We start from the raw sequence: 18,577 nt of genomic DNA, 5'->3' as shown, positions 1-18,577 counted from the left end.
AGTGGTTCCCAAACTTTAGCTGCCCATCAGAATCACCTGGAAGGTTTGTTAAACCTCAGATTGCTGGGCTCCACCCCCAAAGTGTTTGATTGTGTATGTCAGGGTTGGGGCCCTCAGAATTTGCACTTCTAACAACTTCTCAGCTGATGCTGCCACTCTTGGTCCTGGGACCTCACTGAGAATCATTGTTGTAGGGTTTACACAGAAGTGGAATTGCTTGATCAGAAGGTAATGGCAGATTGTTTTCCTGTGTTTGTGTGAATTTACACAGCCACCAACAGCATATGGGTTTTCCATTACTTTACCTCTTTGTTAATACTTGATATGGTCAGACTTAAATTTTTATGGAGCTGGTGGGTGTGAGATGGTATCTTGTGGTTTTAATTTGCATTTCTCAGATTACAAGTGGGGCTGTGAATCTTTTCTTACATCTGTTGGCCATTCATGTTTCCTTTTTGTAAAATGTTCAAGTCCTTGCTCCATTTCCTTTTGATTTGACTTTTTCTTATGGGTTTCTAGGCTTTTTAAATATATTTTGAATACTAATACTTTGTCTATGCATGTTACAAATATAGTCTTTCAGTTCTTCTGCCTCAGCCTCTTGAGTAGTTGGGATTAATTTGTTCGCCGGGCGCCACCGCACCCAGCCTGTTTATTTTATTTTATTTTATTTTATTTTATTTTATTTTTATTTTATTTTTTATTTTGAGACAGAGTCTCACTCTGTCGCCCAGGCTGGAGTACAGTGGCATGGTCTTGGCTCACTGCAACCTCCGCCTCCCAGGTTCAAATGATTCTCCTGCCTCAGCCTTTCAAGAAGCTGGAATTACAGGCATGCACTACCACACCCAGCTAATTTTTGTATTTTTAGTAGAGACGGGCTTTCAACATGTTGGCCAGGCTGGTCTCGAACTCCTGACCTCAAGTGATCCACCCACCTCGGCCTCCCAGAGTGCTGGGATTACAGGTGTGAGCCTCCCTGCCCGGCCTCCATAGGGTGGTAAAGGCTATAAATTTGAATTATTTATGGCTTAAGTTGTACCTAGAGCTTATTGTATATACTGTATTAATATTTTTTGTTGTTGTTGTTGTTGTTGTTGTTGAGATAGAGTCTCGCCCTGTTGCCCAGGCTGGAGTGCAATGGCATGATCTCGGCTCACTGCAACCTCTGCCTCCCGGGTTCAAGCAATTCTCCTGCCTCAACCTCCCAAATTAGCTGGGATTACAGGTGTATGCCACCATGCCTGGCTAATTTTTTTTATATTTTTAGTAGAGACGGGGTTTCACCATGTTGGCCAGGCTGGTCTCGAATGCCTGACCTCAGGTGATCCACCCGCCTCGGCCTCCCAAAGTGCTGGGATTACAGGCCTGAGCCGCTGTGCCTGGCCTACTGTATAAATATTTCATAATGAACGAAGGTACCCTCTTTGGGAAAAAGTTGGGGCTTTTTTTCCTTTTTTCTTTTTTAACTTTTCAGTCGATTCTCAAAGCCAGCATGTGGGAGAGAGTTTATCAAAACAGCCAGGCATCGTGGCGCACGCTTGTAATCCCAGCTCCTTGGGAAGCTGAGACATGAGAATCGCTTGAACCCAGGAGACGGAGGTTGCAGTGAGCTGAGATCATGCCGTTGCATTCCAGCCTGGGCAACAGAGTGAGACTCTGTCTACAAAAAAAAAGAAATACATACTGACCTGTGTGTGGGATTTGCTTCAAAATACTACTGGAGTGAGAGAGATAGTGGTTGGGGAATAGATGAAATCAGATTGGCACCAAGTTGATACTTGTTGAAGAAGTTTAAAATTGGCCAGGTGCAGTGACTCACACCTGTAATCCCAGCAGTTTGGGAGGCCGAGGTGGAAGGATTGCTTGAGCCCAGGAGTTTGAGACCAGCCTGGACAACAAAGTGAGACCCTGTGTACAGGGTACACACCTGTAGTCCTAGCTTCCTAGCTACTTGGGAGGCTAAAATAGGAGAATCTCTTCAGTCCGGGAGGTTGAAGCTGCACTGAGTCATGATTATGCCACTGCACTCCAGCCTAGATGAGAGTGAGACCCTGTCACAGGGGGGAAAAAAAAGTTAAAAATATCCAAGGACTATTTCCAGGGCTACTTGTGAGGTAGCACATCTTTTCTTTTTCTTTTTTTTTTTTTTTTTTTTGAGACGGAGTTTCGCTCTTGTTGCCCAGGCTGGAGTGCAATGGCGCGATCTCCGGCTCACCGCAACCTCCGCCTCCTGGGTTCAAGCAATTCTCCTGCCTCAGCCTCCTGAGCAGCTGGGATTACAGGCATGTACCACCACACCCGGCTAATTTTTTGTATTTTTGGTAGAGACGGGATTATCTCCATGTTGGTCAGGGTGGTCTCGAACTCCCAGCCTCAAATGATCTGCCCGCCTCAGCCTCCCAAAGTGCTGGGATTACAAGCGTGAGCCACTGCACCCGGCAGAACATCTTTTCTTAACGTTTTATTAGCCATTTGTATTCTTTCAGAGCCAATTTAGTCTCCATCTACTTTCAGGAGTTCCTGATAAAGTGGTCTTAGCAGGCATGGAAGAGACTGATTTTAAAGAAAACAGGAAAGGGAGTGGTAAGGAAAGACTGGGGAGGGGATTTTCAGGCTGTTGCCAGCCCTTCTCCTAGAGCCTGACTACTACTACTGCCTCTAGGATTAAGTTTCCTACCTTCCCTTTTTTCTTCCAGGACCACCATGGGATAATTTTTATTTTCTTTCTTTCTTTTTTTTTTTTTTTTCTTTTTTTTGTAGAGACAGGATCTCACTATGTCTCCTAGGCTGGTTTTGAACTCCTGGTCTCAAGCAATCCACCCGCCTCAGCCTCCTAAAGTGTTAGTAGGATTACAGGCATAAGCCACCGCACCCAGCTTTCTTTCTTCCTTCCCCTCCCTCTTCCCTCCCCTCCCTCTCCCCTCCCCTCCCCCTCCCCTCCCCTCCCCCTCCCCTCCCCTCCCCTCCCTCTTCCCTCCCCTCCCCTCCCCTCCCCTCCCCTCCCCTCCCCTCCCTCTTCCCTCCCCTCCCTCTCCCCTCCCCTCCCCTCCCTCTTCCCTCCCCTCCCCCTCCCCTCCCCTCCCCTCCCCTCCCCTCCCCCTCCCCTCCCCTTCCCCTCCCCTCCCCTCCCCTTCCCCTCCCCTCCCCTCCCCTTCCCTTCCCTTCCCCTCCTCTCCCCTTCCCTCCCTTTCCCTTCCCCTTTCTTCCTTTCCTTTTCTTCTTTAATTATAGAAACAGGGTCTTGCCATGTTGCCCAGGCTAGTCCTGAACTCCTGGCCTCAAGCAGTCCTCCTGCCTCGGCTTCCCAAAGTGCTGAGATTACAGGCATGAGCCACTGTGTCCAGCCAATTTTTATTTTAATGGTATTCTTCTTTCCCTATTATTTTACCAGGACAGACTTAACCCAGAGGATAGAGGAACCTCATCATGGATCTTGGTCCGCTTTTAGCTTAACAGCGTCCAAAGACAAAGGGTCAGAGATGGTAGCAAACCTAGTGTGGTTGATTACACAATAGTGGTGTTATTTTGTTGTCATAGGATGCAAATATCAGCGTTGTATCTCTTAAGATCTTTCTGTGTCAGTACATAAAAGCTTTCTCAGTCTTTTTAATGCTGCATGGTATTCTACACAGGGCACTATTCTATACTTTATTTAACCAGTTCCCATTGGTAGACACATTTTTTTCCAGTCTTTTGCAGTTATAATAGTGACACTCAATGAATAGCCCTGTATATTTGTCATTTGGCCCATATATGAATACAGTATATCTGGGGGGGATGAATCCCTAAAAGTGGAATTACTGGGGCCAAGGGTATGTTTACCTGGGATTTTAATAGGGATAGTTAGCCTGGGCCCACAGTAGTGGGTACCAGTTTACAGGACTATCTTTTTTCTTAACACCCTTCCACCCAAGTGGAGAGTTTGGTTCAGCACATTTCTTTTTCTTTTTCTTTTTTTTTGAGACAGAGTCTTGCTCTGTCACCCAGGCTGGAATGCAGTGGCACGATCTTGGCTCACTGCAACCTTCACCTCCTGGGTTTAAGCAATTCTTCTGCCTCAGCCTCCCAAGTAGCTGGGACTACAGCTGCCCACCACCTTGCTGGGCTAATTTTTGTATTTTTAGTAGAGACAGGGTTTTGCTATGTTCACCAGGCTGGTCTCAAACTCCAGACCTCAGGTGATCCGCCCACCTCAGCCTATCAAATTGCTGGGATTTACAGATGTGAGCCACCGCGCCGGCCATCAGCACATTTCTTGAGTGCCTTCCCGTACCTGGCCCTGGATATAAGATAAACACTTTCATGTATCAAGTGAAATTGTTACTATTTGCCAGGCACCAGCACATTATCTGATAATCGTCATAACCACTCAAAGAGGAAGGCTTTTAGATGAGAAAAGTGAAGCTCAGAAGGGTTAAATAGGGTGCCATGGTCATGGTCCAGCTGTTAAGTGGCAGAGCTAGGATTAAGCCCAGGTTTCAATCCTCTGACGCCTGTGCTCTTACAGTACACCTTTACCTGCCTCTCAGGAGGAAGAACATATGGTCTTATTGTCTAATACAGTTAAGGAATCAGGCTCAGAGAGGGTAACTGGCCACAAAACACCCAGTCTGGAAGCTATGAGGAACCCACATATGTCTGATCGGAGGCCTCTGGTCTACACTGAGCTGCCTGCCTCCCTCCCGGAGAAAGAGTTTGAGAATTTTCTTTTTTTTTTTTTTGAGACAGAGTCTCTTTCTGTTGCCAAGCTGGAGGAGTGGAGTGGCAATCTTGGCTCACTGCAACCTCCGACTCCCGGGTTCAAGCGATTCTCCTGCCTCAGCCTCCTGAGTAGCTGGGATTACAGGCGCGTGCCACCACACCCGGCTAATTTTTTTTGTATTTTTAGTAGAGAAGGGGTTTCACCGTGTTTGCCAGGATGGTCTTGATCTCCTGACCTCATTATCCTCCCGCCTCGGCCTCCCAAAGTGCTGGGATTACAGGCGTGAGCCACCACGCCCTACCGAGAATTTTCTCCATTCAGAGCTTCACTTGATATAGAGAGCCTCAAGTCACTGGTTCTCAGTGTGCATCTATTGGCCATCAGAGGGTCCTTTAGGGATGACCCATCTGTGCTTAACTTACTAATGACAGTATAGTTGCTGCTATTTATTGAGTGCCGGCCATGTGCAAGATGCTGTAAGGTACACTGTAGTTTGTTTTGTTTTGTTTTGTTTTTGTAGAGATGGAGGTCTTGTTGTCTTGACCAGGTTGGTCTCAAACTCCTGACTTCAAATGATCCTCCCTCCTGGACCTCCCAAAGTTCTGGGATTACAGGTGTGAGCCACCACACTCGGCCAGTGTAGTGTTTTTAATCTTCACAATAATCCTTCTTGGGAAACATGTTATTGTCCTCACTGTCCAGATTAGAAAACTGAGTGTAAAGTAAGTTAAATTATAGTCCTAAGGTTGAATGCTAATGAAGACAGAATACAAGTCCAATATATTGGACTCAAAAGCCCTCACTTAACTGTGGTCTCCATGGGCTTCCCTTGGCTCACTCTGCCTTTTTTTACTTTTTCTTATTGCTTGAGGCCCTTTCTGGAAGGTAAGTCTGGATTATCTACTTCACACTGTTTTAGAGGAGAAGACTTGTGGTTTCCATTTACCCCTTACTCCCTCCGCTCCGTGGCCTTTCAGGGAGAACACTGTGAGTATCGTGCTGGGTGGCCTGGAGGGTCCAAGTAACAGGAATCTAGAAGGATGGACCACATGTGAACAAAAGAAAGCCTGAGTAGGACACAAAACAGAGAAGTGGGGCTGTAACATCTCTAAGATATTACAGCTTGCTACTTCCACTCTCTTTGCAAATGTGGTGAAACCCAGGCTGGAGTCATAAAATAATAGCGTAGGATCATTAACTAAAGTTTGTCTAGTGCTTCCTTGTGTTCACACATTATCTCATTGAGCCTCTGACAATGCTAGGAGGAGGTAAATAGGGTTTTCCTCTTACCTTGGGTGAACTGAGGTCTTCTGACTAAGTCTCAGGTCCTTTCTACCATTTGTGCTGCATCCACATCTCTACTGGGAAGAACACAGGCTCTGCAGTCAGACACACTTGGGTTTGAACCACCTCCATTTTGTGTCTGTTGGATCTTGAGCAAGTGAATTCATCTTTGTGACCGTCCATGTCTTCATAAAATAAGAGTTTTAAACATACATGAGGGCCTGGCATATACAAAACATTGAATAAATAGCAGTGATCTTTTTATTGACATCAGAAGGGGATTGGGGACCCAGAGGCTATTCTGGCTCCTATGGCATAGCTCTTGGAACCTGTTAATTTTCAAGGACGGGGGTTTGCAAGTCAGAGCAATGTCAAGTAAAGAACAGGTTCTTTGGGAGGCCAGGATATGCTAATGGGTGAACAATGTAAGGGAGGCGTAATAATAATGCCAAAGGCCTCCTAAAGTGCCTGTTTCACTGCACTTTTGGGTCTTTGGTTTATATATGAAGAAAACGAGGTGCCCCCAGAGGGGAAGTGAGTTGCCATTGTTACACAGTAAGTCAATAAATGGCATTGCTGAGATTAGAACTCAGTCTTTTGTCTGCCAAGAAAGCTTACTTTTCCCTTACACTCCACTGCTCCCTTGAGGGGGAAAAAAAAGGCCCGGGGATAGGATCTTAGTGCTTTGGAGCTGGAGAGAAAGCCTTAGAGATCATCTGATCCATCCTCCACATTTGTCAAATGAGAAAAGTGAGGCCCGTGGTGCTTAATTGACAGGACCATAGCCAAATAGAGCCACCACAAAGCAGGAGTAAGCTCACGTTTCTTGAACCTGACCATGTAGAACTTTCAAATTGCCTTTTTTCTGTGCGGAACTAGAGCCTTACTGCAAATGCCAGTGGTTTACACAAAGAACAACTGTTTAGTTTGGGGAACTTTTTTCCAAATAGAATCTTTTCTCTCTTTCTCAATTTTTTTTTTTTTTTTTTTTTGAGATGAAATCTTGCTCTGTCACCCAGGCTGGAGTGCAGTGGCACGATCTCAGCTCACTGCAAGCTCCGCCTCCCGAGTTCACGCCATTCTCCTGCCTCAGCCTCCTGAGTAGCTGGGACTACAGGCACCCTCCACCACGCCTGGCTAATTTTTTGTGTTTTTAGTAGAGACAGGGTTTCACCGTGTTAGCCAGGATGGTCTCGATCTCCTGACCTCGTGATCCACCCACCTCGGCCTCCCAAAGTGCTGGGATTACAGGCGTGAGCCACCACGCCTGGCTCTCTTTCTCAATTCTTAATAAAAATATACTAGAAGAAGAAAAACAAAGCTTTAATGGAGGACCTTGGTAGAAAGCAAGTAAAAATTATATAGAGTCTCTAAAATCTAGGGAGGTCCCCAGAGCCAGTAAATTTAGAGGCCAGCCTTCTCACCTATCCCAGCTAGCTTATCACTTGTCTTGCCCTATTCACAACAGGCCTTCAGAAGTCCCAGCCTTCCCTTGGCAGCTGCATGTGGTGAACACCAACGGAAATCCCTGGTATTTTTCTTTGCATGCAACCAACCGTGGAGATGTAGGTCAGGCATTGCTGGCCTGGCAGTTACAACATCTCTAGCTTCACCCCTGCACCTGTAGCTGTGTTCACTAAGCCCCACAAAGATGGGAAATGGATGGTCCCTTCTTAATAGGGTTTGGATCCCCAAGGGCTCATATGGGTGGAGCTGGCTGGGACTGGAGTGGGTTTGGGAAGAGACAGACCATCCAGAATGTGGAGATGAGAAGGGTGGCTCTGGCTCTTCCCTCCTTAATGTCTGATGTCTGGTGTGACTATAGCTGGATTGGTGGTGCTTCTGCTCAGCTCAGCTTAGAGTAATCATCACTGACGGAGGAGACAGGGGAGGTCCCATCCTTCCCCTGGGCTCAGCTGGGTCCCCAGACCTACACCTGAACCCCACGCCTGTCTGGTGTTTACGGGATTGAAGCTGCCACCCTTTGGGACGTATCCTGTTTTCATTTCTGCTCTCAGTTGTCTGGTCTCTGTGGACCTCACTTACAGGTTTGTACGTGCCTGTCGCCCACAATGCAGCCCCATGAGGCTGTCCCAGCCTGGCACACTCATGCCTCTTTGGCCTTTGTTCTCTTCAGCAAAACTGCTAGCTCTATGCCTTGCTAGGGAGGGCTTTTCTGGTCCCTCAGATAGGATCTGTTGGTCCAACCTAGCTATACCTTTCCTGAGATTCAGTCTCTTTGTCCACACCCTGGGGGACAGGGCTGTGGTTCCAAGGCATGTTGTGGGGTACCTGTGGGCCGTTCTGGACTGGCTTCCAGTCAGCTGGCTGACTCTGCCCTGGGTCTCAAATATCTCCTCTGTAAAGGTGTTAGACCAGGATCTTCAAGGTAACTTAGAGGTGATATGCAGATGGACATTTTCTGTTTTAATAGTCAGTGTATTTTATGTTGATTTCCATCTGGGGCAAATGATACTGTTTATAGGAAGAATAATAAGTTGCCTTTTCATTGCATTTATTTATTTAGCAAATATTTACTGAGTGTCTACTATCTGCCAACCACTATTCTAGCTACTGGGGATACCTGCCTTCATGAAGTTCACATTATTATTTTTTATTTTTATTTTTTGAGATGCAGTTTCACTCTTGTTGCCCAGGCAATGGCGCAGCCTCGGCTCACTGCAACCTCTGACTCCCGGGTTTAAGCGATTCTTTTGGCTCAGCCTCCTGAGTAGCTGGGATTACAGGTGCCCACCACCACGCCCAGCTACTTTTTGTATTTTTAGTAGAGACAGGGTTTCACTCTGTTGGCCAGGCTGGTCTTGAACTCCTGATCTCAGGCGATCCACCTGCCTCGTTCTCCCAAAGTGCTGGGATTACAGGTGTGAGCCACCACGCCCGGCTGTCATGAGGTTTACATTCTAAGAGGACAGAGAGTGATTAGGTGGCCGGTGGTAGGCAGCTTTTGGTATGTGTTTGCCTTTTTAATAAAGGATAATTAAGGAAGGCTTCTGAGGAGGAGGCATATGAGCAGAGATCTGCATGATCTGTCTGAGGGAGGAAACCATGTAACAGTCTATGGAAAAAACATTCCAGACATAAGGAACAAGTGCAGAGGCCAAAGGGTGGGAATGGTGTGCCTGGCATGTTTGAGGAAGAGCACGGGAGATCAGTGTGGCTAGAACAGAGTAAGCAGAAGAGAAGTGATTGGAAAGGAAAGTTTGTGTGAGCAGTGGTGAGACATTTTGGTTCTTCCTCTGGGTGAGATGGGAAGGCAGTGGAGGGTTTTGAGCAGACAGGAAACTGACTTTGCTGACCCCTCTGGCTGCCATGTGGTGAAGCAACCATGGAGTCGACAAGAAGCTGGGAGACCAGTAAGGAGGCTGTTAGGATAATACAGGCAAGAAATGATACTGGCTTGGACCAAATAATAGCAGTGGAGGTGGTGGGAAGTGGTGAGACTCTAGATAAATTTGGAATACAGATCCATCAGGATATATTGACAGATGAGTGCTAGAGGGGATTTAAGGATGAGAAAGATGCAGAAAGAACAGGTTTAGGGAAGAAATTAAGGATTTTCAGTACATTTATTTAAATTTATAAAAAGTAAGTAAATTGATAGAATAATGTTAAGTAGGCCAGGCACAGTGGCTCACAGCTGTAATCCCAGCACTTTGGGAGGCCAAGGCAAGAGGATAGCTTGAGCTCAGTAGTTCAGGACCAGACTGGGCAACATAGTGAGACCTTATCTCTACAAAAAAAGAAAAAGAAAAAAAAAATTAGCCAGGCATGGTGATGCACACCTGTAGTCCCACCTAGTCGGGAGGCTGAGGCAGGAGGATTGCTTGAGCCTGGGAGGTTGAGGCCTCAGTGAGCCTTGATCACATGATTGCACTCTAGCCTGGGCAACAGAATGAAACCCTGTCTTGAAAAATGTTAAGTAAATAATAACAGAATCACATATAAGGTCAAAACAGTGATGGCTGAAATTGTGGATAGAGTGGACCAAATGTGTCTGCTGCCTTCCAGCTCTAAAATCCTGCTTCAGTGATTCAGATCACATAGTCTCCCATTCACAGAGAACAAGAACTTGAAGCTCAGCCTAGAATAAGCAGATAAAGTGACAGGAGAGCAATCCTTTGGGCCAGGCCTACCTCCTGTTAATTTGGAAGGACTTGGGAAGTTCTTGCACATATACTGGCCTTTTGGCATTACCTTATTTATTCATTCATTCACTCACTCAGTCAGTCAGTCACTGAGCACCTTCTGCCTAGTAGGCCCTGGACAACGACAGCTCTGATGCTTCTTCCCTCCTAATATAAAGCAAGCTACCCTGACCCCCACTCCCACTGGAGCCTGTCTACTCTGTGGCCTGGCATATGCCTGGCGGTGATGTGTGTGCTGAAAGTGGAATAGCCGCAGCCTAGGCAGAGCCCTGCCCTCCCTTTGCTGCACTGTCTCTGTCCATCTCTGCCTTCCTCATCTTATTGCCATCCACACTTTGAGGCCTGGTGAGCAAATGATTTTGCTTCCATGAGAGCAGCAGAAATAGTTGCTTTATCTCTTTCTTCATATAGGTCCTCATAGTTATCAAACTGGAAAGAAATCTCCAAGGACCTCTTCTCTTGCCTTTTATAGATGGGAAACAGAGGGCCAAGGGGGCAGGCAACTCCCACAGTCCACATCTAATTCATCAGCAAATCCTTTCAGCTCTACTTTTATTGATTGATTGATTGATTGAGAACAGTGTCTTGCTGTGTCTTCCAGGCTGAAGTGCAGTGGCACAGTCATGGCTCACTGCAGCCTCAGCCTCTTGGGCTCCAGCAGTCCTCCCACCTCAGCCTCTGGAATAGCTGGAACATGCCATCACACCCAGCTACTTTGTGTCATTTTTTTTGTAAAAATAGGCTTTTCCCATGTTGCCCAGACTGGTCTGAAACTTTTGGACTCAAGCAGTCCTCTCACCTCGGCCTCCCAAGTGCTGGGATTGTAGACATGAGCCACTGCACCTGGCCCAGCCTTACTTTAAAAAATAAATTCTGAAACTGACTGCTTCTCACCAACTTCCCTGGCACCATTGTGGCTAAGCCACCGTCATATTTTCCTGATTATCTCACCAGACCCCTGGAGATCTCCACCCAGCAGCCAGAGGGACGCTATTTAACACCAAGGTCAGGTCATGTCCTTCCCCTGCTCAAAACCTTGCAGTGCTTTCCCAGGACAAGCCCAAGTCTTTAAATGGCCTACCAGGTCCTACACAATCAGGCCCTTGGCTACCTCCAGATCTCATCACCACCAGTCTCCTCACATTCACTGGACTTCAGCCACACTGGCATTTTTCTTGTTCCTGGAGCACCTCAAGTGTGTTCCTGCCTCTGGGCCTTTGCACTTGTTCCCACAGCCTTTTCTCAGATCTTTGCAGTGCCTGTTCCCTCATTTCATTCAGGTCTCTGATCAAATTCACCTCCTCAAGAAGTTGTCCCTGATCATGGATTCTAATCTTACTTTCTTCCATGTTTCTTTGTACCCCCTTTCTCACATTTATTTTTTCTTAATGCATCACCATCTGACATGTTTATTGCCAATCTTTTCCCATTTGATTATAAACTCATACAGGTATGAATTTTCATTCTATTTAGTCACTGCTTTATCCCCAGCGTTTAGCACAGTGCCTGACTCTTAGTGGGCACTTAATGAAGATTTATTGAATGACTGAGTGTCCAAAGCTAGGCAGGGCAGCCTGTCTGGGCCTTCCTACAACTCCATAGGTCAGCCTGGCTTACAAATAGATCATGTCCCATCTTAGAAAACTCATCTAATAGCTTCACCAAAGCTACCTGGCATCACTTTTGTTTCCAAGATAAAGATCAGACAGAGGGAGGAACTCTCTCTGCAAGTACTGTCCTTGCAGAGCTGGCTTAGGGGAAAGTGGGTTCATCACTGAGTAGCCTCAGCACACTCTTCCCTTTCTCACCCCTCGAGGCACCCAGGGAACCAGGGGGGAATGCTACTTCCATGTACTTAAAGTCATCTCTGACTTCCAAGGCCTAAGAATAGCAGATTCTCAGTAAATATTGGGTAGGTGAAAGGGTGAAGGAAAGAAGGTCTTAGTAAAATCTCTTCATGTATCCTGTTGCACTGGTAAATTTAACATGCTGTGAAGTTGAATGCCCTCACTAGTAACCAGGGGCCTCAGGCAAAGTCTCATCACCTCTCTGAATTTTAGTTTCCTCATTGGTAAAATGGGAACAGCACCTACTTGCAAGATTTTGAGAATTCAAACAGTAAATATTAGTTCAGCAAATACTAGCTGTTACTTTTTGTTTGTTTATAGCTACAGATAAGAGAGACAGTATGAGAAGCACAAATGGAGCCACTGATTTTTTAGCTATAAAAAAACAGGCTGGGTGCAGTGGCTCATGCCTATAATCCCAGCACTTTGGGAGGCTGAGGCAGGTGGATCACTTGAGGCCAGGAGTATGAGACCAGCCTGGCCAACATAGCGAAACCCCGTCTCCACTAAAAATATAAAAATTAGCCTGCAAAAATACAAAAATTAGTGTGGTGGCACATGCCTATAATCCCAGCTGCTCGGGAGGCTGAGGCACAAGAATCACTTGAACCCAGGAGGCAGAGGTTGCAGTGAGCAGAGATCACACCACTGCACTTCAGCCTGGGCGACAGAGACAGAGTGAGACTTCGTCTCAAATAATAACGATAATAATAACAACAACAACAGCAGCAGCAGCTAACATTTACAGAACACTTACCATGGACCATTTAACTCTGCTGCTAGGCCTGTGAAGTAGGTACAGCTGTTTTCATTTTTCAGCCGCAACACCAGGCTTGGAGGGGGAAAGTGTCTTGCTCCAAGTTCTGCAGCCAGGTAGTCATAGAACTAGGGTTGGAAGCCACACTGTTTCACTCCAGGGTAAGGAGGCCTGAGGCCAGGCTCTGCTCTGTCCCTGTATGAAGCCTTGGAGGTGTCCCTTCACTTCCTCTGGGCCTCAGTTTCTTACCTGCTCAGGGTCGAACCACACATCTCTGTGATGCTCTGAAATTTCTGGTGGTCCACAGGCCACATCAAGTGGGACAGTGAGTTGCTTCCAGGCCTCCTGGTGGTGGTGCTCTGGGTATTGACTGTGAACAGCGCACCTGTGGGTGCCCCCTCCCTCGACATCAGGCAAAGTACCCTAGCCCTCTTCTCACCATCTCAGGCATCTTACTGTTCTGCACCTTAAAGGGGTAATGGACTGGGGCAGAAATGAAAAGGGTAGAAAACAAGAAGGAACCCACTCCCTTGTCTGGTGCAGATCAATGTTGGATGCTGTGGAGAAGAGTACGAGGCTGACAGTCAGTGGATGTGGGTTTTGTTTCCCAGTTCCATCACATCACAGAATAGAAGGAAATGCAACCCCGTGGGTGCCTTCAGCCCTGAGTTTTTGGTTACATGGGGTGTCAGCATTCGTCTGTACAGTGGGGAGGGAAGGGTGTTGCAGGGATTTGCTCCCTTCCCCAAATCCTCCAGAGCTGTTGCTTTCTGCTGTGGAATTCCAAACATTTCCGATCAGATAAAGGTGGCTGAAAATACTCGGGACTTGTCTGGACTAGTTGGAGGCGGTGCTGGGGTGAAGAGGTCGAGGCCACAGGAGCTAGAGCGTGGAAAGATCTAGCCTTGCCCAGGAGTCTGCCTGGTCATAGATGTGCCTATTGCTCTCTTCCCCTGGAATCCTGCGGGTTCAGAGCAATGCCCAGTGGGCTTTGAGGTGGAGAAGGATCAGACTCCTTTGTGGCAACAAGTTCTCCTACTTCAGAATGTTGCTTCTCAATTTATACACTAATTACTGGATCTTTTGGATACCCCTGAGAGAGAACCCTGGTAGTCACTCATCTGTCTGCATGAGTTACTTTCATTCTCCTTATGCTGCAGCCCTAGATGGAGCCCTTTGAGATGATTCCCACTTCATTTGACAGTTGGGGAAAGGCCCAGACTTTCCCAGAGTCTCAGGCAGGGGAAAGGACTCACTTGCAAATCAGCGATGGAACTGGGAAACAAAACCCACATCCACTGACTGTCAGCCCAGTACTCTCTTCCCCACAGCATCCAGCACTGATCTGCACCAGACAAGGGAGTCGCCATAGCTTTGGGTGGAGAGGAGGAAGGAGAAGCTGCTTTGGACTATGGAGCACTTGGGGTCAAAGACCTCAGAAAGAAGTCCTAGTCTTTGGAGATTGCTACCCCATTCCTGCCTGTTGCCTCAGCACAGTGCAAAAGATGCCTTTTCTAGAACTTTCCCATAAGCTTCCTGTCCCCCTTCCTTATCCTGAGAGAAAGTGTCTGGAGAATACTGGACACCCTGCATAATCACCTGCTATATTGGGGCCTCTTTCTAGTTTTGCCAGGCAGTGAGGAAAGGGATGAAGAGAGTGGGAACTGGCCTTTCTTCTCTTCCCTCCTCTCTGTCCACCACTCAGCCATACTCTTCAGCACCTTCTCTGGACCCAGCACTGGGCAAGGCCTAGGGGACAGAGCCCATGGTCAGATAGGGGAGGAAGTGAGCAGCTAGGCTCCTTGAGAAAGTGACCTGTGGATTAAGACCTCAGAGATAAGTGGGACAGAGCTTGGCAGAAGCACCAGTGTGGGCAAAGGTCCTGAGTCTGAACAGAACATGGCATGTGAGGAATGAAGCAGCCTGGCCCTAGGTGAAGCTGAGAAAACCCTGCAGGCCCTTGTAGGCTACAGAGAAGGCTCCGAGACACAAGCTGAGCCATGGTCTACTAGTAAGAACAATAAACCAGACATTTACTCAAAGTTAACTATGTGCCATGCACAGTTCTAAGACCTTTACATGTATTAATTTGAATCCTCATGGTATTCTTTTGAAATAAGGACATTTTGGGCCAGGTGCAGTGGCTCACGCCTGTAATCTCAGCACTTTGGGGGGCCGAGGTGGGTGGATCATTTGAGGTCAGGAGTTTGAGACTAGCCTGACCAACATGGTGAAATCCAGTCTCTACTAAAAATGCAAAAAAATTAGCCAGGCATGGTGGTGCATGCCTGTAGTCCGAACTACTTGGGAGGCTGAGGCAGAAGAATCACTTGAACGTGGGAGGCAGAGGTTGCAGTGAGCCAAGATTGTGCCACTACTCTGTCTCAAAAAAAAAAAAAATTAAATAAGGATTTTTTTATCCCCATTTTACAGATGAGGTCAAAAGCAAAATATCTTAATCTAGTTTGCAAGACTTATTGGTTCTCTGCCTGCTCTGTGCTCTGTCAGCCCAACTTGGTAGAGAAGTAGAAATTAATTGCCTTCATCCAGATAGCATCTCCATTTCACAAATGAGGTAACTGATACTTGGAGGAGAGCAGGAGAGCAGCAGAGGAGAGGGAGCAGAACTAAGACCAGCCAGTCAAGGGAGACAGAAGAAGACGAGCATCAGCTCCCTGACAGGGAAGAGTTTTCCAACGGGGCTATCCAAAGATGAAATGTCCCACCCAGGAAGGAGGGAGCTCTCCATAAGTGCATAAGGAGAGAATGCCCTAGAGATGACTACCAACTCCCATGGGTGTGGACCATCAGGATGAAACAGACCCACTGTGGGACTTCAGCACTCCACCCTTCTGAACCCTGTCTGTGAAATGGGGGTGTTTGTGGTGAGCTTGAGTATTACATGGAAGGTTGGATGGACATGCTGTAAGGTCCCTGGAGTCTCCGACTCTGTTCCAAGGGTGAGTATTGGTTTTTCTCACCCTGGACACTGGGAGAAGAATGGAGGGCTGCGGCCATCTACTTACGAAAGAATAGGGAGTCACCAGGGTTGAAATGAGAGGGTTGAGATGAGGGGAGGCATCGGAATCCCAGGGGATGAGCCTATATGAGCACATAGCAGCCACCCAGGAACGGTTAAATGTTTCGACTCTGGAGACAGCCTGCCTGTATTCAAATCCCAACTCTACCACTTGTGGCCTCTATGACCTTGGGAGGGTGATTTGTCCTCTCTGCCTCTGTTTCCTCATCTGTAAGCTGGAGAGTAATAACAGCATGTACTCAGTGGGATTATTGTGAGGATTAAGCAAATTCTTACACACGAAGCACTTAGCACCATGCCTGGTACTTAGTAAATATCAGCTGTTTTATCACCATCAGTTCCAGGGAAGGACGTTATGAGCCCCCAAATGAGCATCTCTGCCCCCAGTAAATGCTTTTCTGAATTCTCTCTCTTTGCCCCCAAGCCCATCACCCTGGTTCTGAGCCAGAGAGATGGAGAGCCCACACTCGCACTGCTAGGCCTGATAGCTTTCTCGATTCCCCAGCGGAGGTGTTATCTCCTCCCGGCACAACCGCTTCCTTTTCTGAGAAATGCAAGTGCATCTGTCAGGCACAGCTTCTTAGAACTAATGGTGGGGGAGGAGGTGGAGGAGGAGTGGCTGGCAGCTGAACTGAACGGGTCAGAGTTGGAGGAAGATAAACATGAAGTTTGTTGTGAGGATACCACCAAATATTCCCTATAGCCCAGATGGCTTGAGCCCTCTATGACACCCCCTGATCTCACCACTACTGCTAGGGAGGTCAAGGCAGGAGAAACTGAGGCTCAGAAGCCAAAAGGCTTGCTGTGGCACCCACCCATACCTGGGCCGGCTGGGCTAAGGTGTTGACCCCAACACAGTCTTGCCACCCCTCTCTTTGCCCCTGCCTCCACTGAGCTGCTTCTCCAAGTTGCCCACCTCCAGGCCTATGTTTCCGTGGGGGAGAGGAGAAAGGTCATGTTCTTCTCACATCTCGGGAGCCAACAGCTCCCCTGGGAAAACCAGAGGAAGTGGATTCCAACCACAAACCTCACTTCTTCCGAGTCTCCGCCTGCAACTCGCTGCCAAAAGAGTGATAAGGCCTCTCCGTTTGCCCTACCCCCTTCCTACCATCTCCCAGCGATCTTCTAGCAAGGCCATGTTTGTCTATTCAGCACGCATTTATCATCCTCTCCCTCAGGGAAACTGAGGCCAGGAGCAGAAGGTGACTCTGCAGGTGACTCACAGCCTGCCAATGCAGGGATGTGAGAAGGACAGGACAAGGTACAGTTCTGGTGTCCCTGGCACTTTTCCTGGCTGCTAGTAGCCTCTTCCTCTTCTCCACCTACCTCTTTCCTGAAATAACCAAGCAGGAAGGAAGCAGTGGGCCTGGGCCCTCCAGAGTCACCCAAGAGGAAGGAAGGGTTCGTCTGGCACAGGCATGCTTGTTCCTCACTAAAGCCAGGACGGAAGGGTTTCACTTTCCCTCCTGGTCTTCGTCACATCCTTTTCCTGTGGCACCAGTTCCCCTCAGCTGGCAGGAGCCAGCGCTTATTCATTCAGCTGATGGCCTCAGGCTACTTTACCCTCCTTGACAGACCCAGGGCCATGGCCCTGACCCAGAATATGGGGTTTGCTGCCAAACATACTGGGGCTTAAAAATGGCTTCCCTTTTTTTTTTTTTTTTTTTGAGACGGGGTCTCATTCTGTCGCCCTGGCTGGAGTGCAGTGGTGCTGTCACAGCTCACTGCAGTTTCAACCTCCCAGCCTCAAGCAATTCTCCCACTTCAGTCTCCTGAGTAGCGGGGACTATAGGTGCATGCCAATACACTCAGCTAAATTTCTAAGATTTTTCTTATAGAGATGGGGTCTCACCATATTGTCCAGGCTGGTCTCGAACTCCTGAGCTCAACCAGTCTTCCCACCTTGACCTCTCAAAGATGCTGGGATTACAGGTGTGAGCCATCACAGCTGGCTGCCACTTACCCACTTTAGCTAGGTCTCAGTATCTCTGAGCCTCAGGTTACCTGGACTTAGAATGAAGGCCTTCTTCAGCCACAGAAGTACATGGACCTGGCCCACGATTGTCCTTTAGAAACTGAGCAGAGTGCTGCATCAACGTTAGGAGTAAAGGCACTGGAACCAGTTTGCTGGTGTAGGCATCCCAGTTAGGTCACCAGCTCACTACATGGCCTTGAGCAATTCACAAATCATTTGTGAGCCACATGTCCATCGGCTATATGGGTTAATGGTAGTACCCACTGACAGAGTGTAGAGACAACTAATGAACTAATCTACAAAAAAACCAAGAAGAGTACCTTACAGGGTATGTGCTCAGGAAGTGTGCGCTGCTGCTGCAGTCACTAAGGAAGTCAGGTTTTCTTTGGGTAGAGATAGCAGGGTCTAAGATGGCAAGATTGGACATCAGAATGAGTGTGAATGAAGTACTATCTTGGGTAGATTAAAAGAAAAAGAATGGTGTCGGGCCAGAACTCAGACATCCCACTCTTGCCACTTCCTAGATAGGGATCTTGGGTAAATTCTGGAGCCTCCATTTTCACATATGTAAAATGGGGCTATTGATAAATGTTATGAGGATCAAATGAAAGCATTCATTTGTTCTTCTAAAATAGATTTATTTAGAATGGCATCTGCTGTGTTCCAAGTATAGCACCAGGTTCTAGAGATACAGGTGACAGAGCCACACACAGTCAAGTGGGGGAGACAGGACAAAAAATAATCTCTCAAGTGAATATGATGATTGTACATGTAATTGGGAAATATGGCCTAGTGTGCATAGA

At 47.5% G+C, this 18,577-nt stretch overlaps 1 protein-coding gene and 1 long non-coding RNA gene across 12 annotated transcripts in view; one reads left to right on the top strand and one right to left on the bottom strand.

Annotated features, from left to right (window-relative positions):
* Window positions 1-18,577, top strand: part of BCL2L1 (BCL2 like 1) — a 59,866-nt gene that overhangs the window by 31,887 nt on the left and 9,402 nt on the right. The gene's annotated exons all lie outside the window — the stretch shown is intronic.
* The window catches only part of LOC129052112 (uncharacterized), a 46,147-nt gene that overhangs the window by 24,702 nt on the left and 2,868 nt on the right, over window positions 1-18,577 (bottom strand). For 2 of the 6 annotated variants that reach the window (XR_008516914.2, XR_008516911.2), the window contains exons 2-4: window positions 18,095-18,179; window positions 12,760-12,887; window positions 5,996-6,174 (exon numbers count right to left, since the gene is read on the bottom strand). This is a non-coding gene — a long non-coding RNA (uncharacterized LOC129052112). Of the gene's footprint in view, window positions 1-5,995; window positions 6,211-12,759; window positions 12,888-18,094; window positions 18,180-18,577 lie in introns of all 6 variants that reach the window. The other 4 variants (XR_010138790.1, XR_008516912.2, XR_008516915.2 and 1 more) reach the window with 3 other exon arrangements.

The sequence above is a fragment of the Pongo abelii genome, chromosome 21 (assembly GCF_028885655.2).
Source record: "Pongo abelii isolate AG06213 chromosome 21, NHGRI_mPonAbe1-v2.0_pri, whole genome shotgun sequence".
NCBI lineage: Eukaryota > Metazoa > Chordata > Mammalia > Primates > Hominidae > Pongo > Pongo abelii.
The sequence above is the reverse complement of the archived record's forward strand: the minus strand, read 5'-3'. Positions and strand labels throughout refer to the sequence as shown.